Consider the following 6,819-nt stretch of genomic DNA (forward strand, 5'->3'; position numbering starts at 1 on the left):
ACATGATGAACCTTTTTGGAAGGAGTTCTTCAAGGAGGAGATCCTCGGGGGCATCTTCTAGTGACAACTCCGCTCGCCGGTCTTATGTTGAACCAAGTGAAAGTTCCATTCGAGATGCTGCTACCAAAACATGCCTATGGCCATGCGATGATTATATGGTGCGTGTGGGCATTAAGGCAGAATTTGAGCAATATGTTCACAATGCCGGTCTCGGTCCCTACATTTCGGATAAGTGCGATCAACACCACACCCTCACTGAATCATTTGTCAAAGGATTTAAATTCCATCCCCGTGTGTCTAGGATGTCATTTAAACTGTATGAAAATTCATTTACCATATCACTAGAGAGATTTGCTCATCACTGCAAACTCCCATTCTGGGGTTCGCTTGACGAACCGCCAAGGGCTGAGTACCAATCATTCTTGTCTAGTCTTTGCTACGGTGAGACGAGGGGAGTGACGCAAAGTAGAATAAGGAGCATTCATTTTCCTGCAATTCAATACTTTGCTTTATTCAATGGGAAATGTATTGTAGGCAAACAAGATTGTAGTACACTTTGTGCTCCAGACTTGAGCCTTTTACGCACCGCTCTCACCGGTGATAGGAGTTATAATCTTGGAGCAATTGTTGCACGCAGATAGCAGCACAACGCTAATAGTGGCTATTTCTATGGTGCAATTTATGCCACGCGTTTAGCAAGAGAGCTGGGTGTTTCACCTTTGCCCTTTGACCCTATCCTACCCACGCAGTATTTAGACTTTGATGCTATGAAACTTCATAAGATCATTAAAGGAGATATTCATACTTTCACCTATAAATTGTTGTTTAACCAAGCATTTGTGGTATACACATATTTGCTTGTGCATGCACTCTTTTATTATCACAGCAAAGGAAGGTGTTTTGTTCTCGAGAGCGAGGCCCGAGCCCACAATACGGCAGTTGAGGCAGCACGGTAGGCCGAGGCATCCGCACCGAGAGCCTCCATGATCTACCACGCCGACTATTATCCAGGCTACTGATCAATTACCAAGTTAGGCCAAAAGCCTAAGCTTGGGGGAGTAGGTGTTTCCACCGACTTTATATTCATGTTCACATATTCCAGTTGTCAGTGTCCACACTTTTTCATTGTACCATCCATATTAAATTTATTTTCTCGCTTTCTTCTTGTGTGTTTGAAAAACCTTAGAAAAACAAAAAAATTAGTTGTAGTTAGTTTACTTTCTATGCATGCTTAGCTGTAATACTAAAAAGAAAACCCAAAAAGATTCCCTTGTTCCTCTTTTGCTTCTTGGGAGCTTTCCCATGTAAATAGTTTTTCTCGTTTTTGCTTTTTTCCTTTTATTTGCTTGTTCAAGAAAACCAAAAACTCTAAAAATATTTCAGTGTGTTCCTCTGAATTTCTTTTCCTTTTATTTGAGTTGTACCAAGGAGAAGACCACGATGAAAATGTTGAGTGGCTCTCATATGCATAATTGTTGATCTAACAAAGAGCCCACATTACCTTGTCTTCTCGTGTTGAATAAAATGTTTGCAGATTCCAGCTTAGTCCACGGCTCTCTTGCACTCTTATTATTTTCACATCGTTCAGTCATGCAAGTGAAAGGCAATAATGACGATATTTGATGAACTAGCCGTGGCAGAGAGAAAAGGGTATGAACTCGACTTGTTCTGTTTTTGTAAATATGTTTAACCTAGTATCCATGATTCAGCCCATTATGACTAAACATGTTTGCAATGACAATTAGATATTATAGTTTCTCATGCCATGCATAAGTAGCTGGGAGTGGATAATGATTTATCTTAGATATCAACATTGCGTTAAAATGATTGTGATGTAGTATGATGATATGGTATCCTTCTCTAAATGTTCGAGTGGCTTGACTTGGCACATGTTCATGCCACTACAAAAAACCTATTAATCTATGAAGGATTCGCCATGACAATTTCAAAAACTGTCATGGACAGCCTGGTACAGCCCCGCAAGCCCGCCTAAGCCCGCCTAATCGACCACCATATAAAGTGCTAACCCTAACGCCCTCCCCCTCGGTCCCTCCTCTTTCCCTCATCCACACAGCCCCCTCCCGATTCCCCACCGCCGCCACCCACCACCCCTTCCCATGGCTCCTCCGACAGCTCACCGCCGGCCCTCCCCCTCCCCTTCTCTCACATCACAGCTCCGGCAGCTGTCAGATCCACTACATCCCCCACCCATCCACTCCTCTCGCGACCCAACTCTCTGTCTCATGCGACCCTCACGCCGCGACCAACGCCATCGATTCCGGCGACGTCCACCAGCTCGCAGCACACCGACGAGCTAGTCTCCGACCCTCCATCCTCTGGTCCGGCTGGATCCACCACTTCTGGTCTCCAGCACTCGCCCACGACCCCTCGCCTATGGCTAGGGTTTCGGCTGCGGCGTCACGTCCATCACCGGCTCGTCTCCGGCGGCTCCTCCCCGTCGGACACCGCGCCCTCTCCACCCCTGGGTGGCGCCCCCTAGCTAGGTGCGCTCGTGCGCGTTGGTCTGTATGGCGTTGACCCCGACCTCCTTTGTTGCATCTCCGGCGCGGCCGTGCATCCCGTGCATCATGTGATGGCCTCCTCTGCCGCGCGACGGTGGTAGCCAACCTGCACTGCGGCCGCTGCATCGCCTACGATCTTCTTCAGTGAGCACTTGTACCTCTGCTCTCTCCGCTACAACATCTCCTGCTTATCTTATTTCGTGTGCTGTTCATGAGTATTGGTGGAACTGATAACAATCATGTGTACTGTTGGAATTTGTATTCTCAAAATTTATTTGCAACATTCGCTTGTGACTGGTCACTTTTGATTCCTGGTAGCATAGCTAAGGTTAACCAGATAGATATCACATGTATTCTGTAAGTTTGTACTTTGCATGATTGAGCACAGGACATCCAGGGCAGGTGATGCCTAGGTATTTCATTTTAGTTGGCACATTTCAAGGACGAGTAATATGGTGTCTAATATATTTGTTTTAGTCTTACCAATGCAAAGATGGAAAATATGTTCTTTTTACAATATCCAAAGGATGGTCGGTGTTGCACAACTTCAGGTTTCTAATGCTAGTTCATTCATTCCAAGTAGTAAATAGATACTTGTTACTTTATGCATGAGAAACCTCAGGTACATCATGAAGAAAGGGAAAGTAATGTGCGGCTACCCATTGTAAATTGTTCCTTCTTAGTTCAGTTAGTATGCAATTGAATCAATTCTTTAAGAATTCAGTTAGTAAATTTAGACTTTTGGGAAGGCATAGTTCTTTAAGAATTTGGTTCAGTTGAGACAACATTTGCATTGCAGTAATAATGAAATGAGACCGCATATCCAATTGTCACACTAATATCTTTGCTTTGCACATTATAGTCAGTGCATCTCCCACCTGATCGACGCCGACGCCACGGTCCTCGAGCAGAACAGGGTGAGCTTGATACCCTTCCATTCTTGATGTGAATTATTCAGGCTGTAGACTTTGAGTTGTTCAAGGTGTGGACTGTTGTGTGGTTCCAGTACAATTATAACTGTACAGATATTTTTGTGCGCATAAAATCTGCATTGTACAATGTCCCTGATATTACATTTTATTGATACTCTACTAGAGTTGCTATCTCTTGTTGTTCATGGGTTATGATTCTGCTTCTACAGATTTTGAATTTTTCATGTAATAACAAGTATACCGCTTAGTACTCCACAAATAAACTATTAGTGTGGGAGATCTCTCAGTGAAGCTGTATCATATTCTTTGTTAATATTTTGCATGCCATTCGAAGTTCACTTGGCAAGCAAGTATTGTTTAGTACTGTATTTGTTGGCACTTTGGGATGAACTTGCAGCATAAGCATCAAGTTAGATGAAAAATCCTCCGGTGCCGATATTGATTTAAACATTGAGTTAATATAGTCCACAACATAACATATTTTGATTTGAACTTATCCTATGCTTATGCCCAGTTTGTGTTAATTATCTTGAAATTAGTCTGTCACTTCTTTACTGACATTCTTGTTTGTTAAGGAATGGTGTGGTACAGTGTCTATGCTGGCTGAATTTTCTTTACATAATTTTCAGCTGGTCGCTTGTACAGAAACTTTGATCCAGAAAAACCAAAACCAAGTACTTGTACAGGCACGCACAGCTTCCTCTCACAAAAAAAACTAAGTGCCTGTCTCTCTCACTTTTGTTCACATTTCTTTTTAGAGTGCAGAAATGTTTGATCCAGATAAACTAAATACATGTACAGGCGCACAACTTTCTCTCACAACAAAAAAAACCAAGTACTTGTCTGTATCATGTTTGTTTGCTTTCTTCTTTGAGAAATCTCATGTTTGTTTGCTAGGCCATAAAATAGAGAGCTTTTAGCCTGGTTAGCCCCATGCACTTACTGTTTGTTTGGTCCAGAACCAATGGCTGAACCAACTGCTGCTACTAATACACTTTTAGTTCTGTGATGTGTGTTTGTTACTCATCACTTGTAGGCTAACTTGATTATACTTTCATTCGACACACTTTTCTTTGGACTAATTTTGCTTCTTTTCACGTGTGTTGCCCACATTTACGTGGTACCTTAGTATAGTAGTGGTGTGTCCACGGATGATTGCTTGGAAAATCAACTAATATTATTGCTCTTTCGATTCATTTGGGAGCTTACTTTTATAAATTTTTATAATTTTGATTGTGTTCTGATTCTACACAGGTTTGGCAGTTAATCCGTGTTACTGGAGATTGAAGATTTTTAGCAGGATTTCTTGGGTCCGGATAGCTGCCTACAATCGTTGGTGTTGGAGATAAAAATCAGCTAGTAGTGCATTTTCTTTCAAGTGATGTAACTCACTCTTAAAAAAATACTTATAGGGCTTTCTAGATATGCTCGTGATGTTTTGATATTAAGCTTTGCTTTTTCAAATCAGATTAGATTGTTGGAAATCGCTATTGTCATGTAAACAATTGCTATTTTTTAAGGAATATATAATTTGGTTGTCCTGTTGTAAATTGTCTTGTATCGAGAAAACAGGCTGTACAAAAAAGGCCTAATGGGTTGGACTAAAAAAACAGGACATGACAAAGATAAACAGCTAATCGGTTGGACTGTACACCAAAATTATTGGGCCAAATCCTTAATTGGGCTGCTTACAACATGGGCCATGTTCAGATCCACGTAGACGCCTTGTCAGGTCCATGTTGCATCCACGTCATGCAAATCGGTGACAGTTTGTTCCGTCACGACCTAGTTTGGGCTTGGCGGGCCTGGGGCAGATCCATGACGGCCAAGATCCGTCATGGAAGGTACAGTGTCAAATTATGACGCGATATACATGACGGATTTCAAATCCGTCAAGGATTTGGACGCATGACGGATTTTGACGCATAACGGATTTTGGTTGATCTGTGGCGGACAAGGACTGTCATGTATTAACAAGTTTCTTGTAGTGTGCACGTAGTTGAATCAAAACCAACATAGCCTCTATGATATTTATGTTCATGGTGTTCATATCCTAATCATGCTAGTGTCCAATGTTACTTATGCATAATGCATGTTCATGACCGTTGTTGCTATCTAGCTGGCCGTTTCTCAATCTAATTGCTAGCCTTCGCCTGTACTAAGTGGGAATTCTGCTTGTACATAAAAAACCTTGAACCCAAGTTATTCCAGATGAGTCCACCATACCTACCTATATGCGGTATTACCCTGCCGTCCTGAGTAAATTTGCATGTGCCACCTCTAAACAACTTCAAATAAATATCATTTTTGTGTGCCTGGAACGTTCATGGAACGACAGGAGGTCGTCAGTATCTTCCATGCTAAGCGGGTTATTCTCAGGTCGAGTGTTTATTCACTCGCCATCACATGAGAAAAGGGCGGTAACAGGGATGCCCAGTCCCAAACCGCAAACAAAAAAAGCTTACAAATAATCAAACAAAAACTCCCAATGGAGTCAAAACCTTTACTTTTATCGCTTGAGAACCGCCACCAGCGTGCTTAGTATGGAAGATATTGATAACTGATGGTCGTGAAGTAAACAAGAAGGGTGCATGTCTCAAAATATCATTTACCTCTGTTTTAAAATTTTGAGTTCTTGCACCTCTGCAAATCACTGCTTCCCTCTGCGAAGGGACTCTATTTACTTTTATGTTGTGTCATCACCTTCTAAAACAAGCGCCAGAACCTGAGAGCACTGTTGTCCTGCTTATGCATTGTGTATAGATAATGTTGGGTGCATCATGACTGGATCTTTTCTATCATGAATTGCAATGTTTTGTCGCCGCTTGAACATTGGAGGTGCTCTGCAATTATGTTTTGCGGTATCAGAAAGGGCTAGCGAGATACCACTATTGTCATATTATATCATGGTTGTTTTGAAAACGTGTTGCTGTTTGAAATATCTTATTATTGCTTGCTAGCTGATTACGTCATTGATATGATTAATATAACTTTTAAGAGTTATTGTCGGCATGGTAGTTATAATGTTGGCTGAAAACCTGGCTGTTGTTTAAGCTTATTTATGCAAACAAGAGCAAAAGAGTTCGTAGAAGTTTTTCTTTTTCACTTTCAGTTTATCAATTGAATTGCTTGAGGACAAGCAAAGGTTTAACCTTGGGGGAGTTGATACGTCTCCAACGTATCTACTTTTCCTAACATAGTGTCCCTAGTAAGCCTCTACTAGACTAGCTCGTTAATCAAAGATGGTTAAGTTTCCTAACCATAGACATGTGTTGTCATTTGATGAACGGGATCACATCATTAGGAGAATGATGTGATGGACAAGACCCATCCGTTAGCTTAGCATAATGATCGTTAAGTTTTAT

General features: G+C 41.7%; 1 long non-coding RNA gene across 1 annotated transcript; it reads left to right on the forward strand.

The window, feature by feature from the left end:
- The first annotated feature begins 2,057 nt into the window (after window positions 1–2,057).
- LOC123122069 (uncharacterized) lies at window positions 2,058–5,094 on the forward strand. Its single transcript, XR_006460031.1, has 3 exons — window positions 2,058–2,666; window positions 3,385–3,439; window positions 4,709–5,094. It is a non-coding gene; the product is annotated as an uncharacterized lncRNA (long non-coding RNA).
- Window positions 5,095–6,819: the final 1,725 nt, after the last annotated feature.

Source organism: Triticum aestivum, chromosome 5D, assembly GCF_018294505.1.
Source record: "Triticum aestivum cultivar Chinese Spring chromosome 5D, IWGSC CS RefSeq v2.1, whole genome shotgun sequence".
Lineage (NCBI taxonomy): Eukaryota > Viridiplantae > Streptophyta > Magnoliopsida > Poales > Poaceae > Triticum > Triticum aestivum.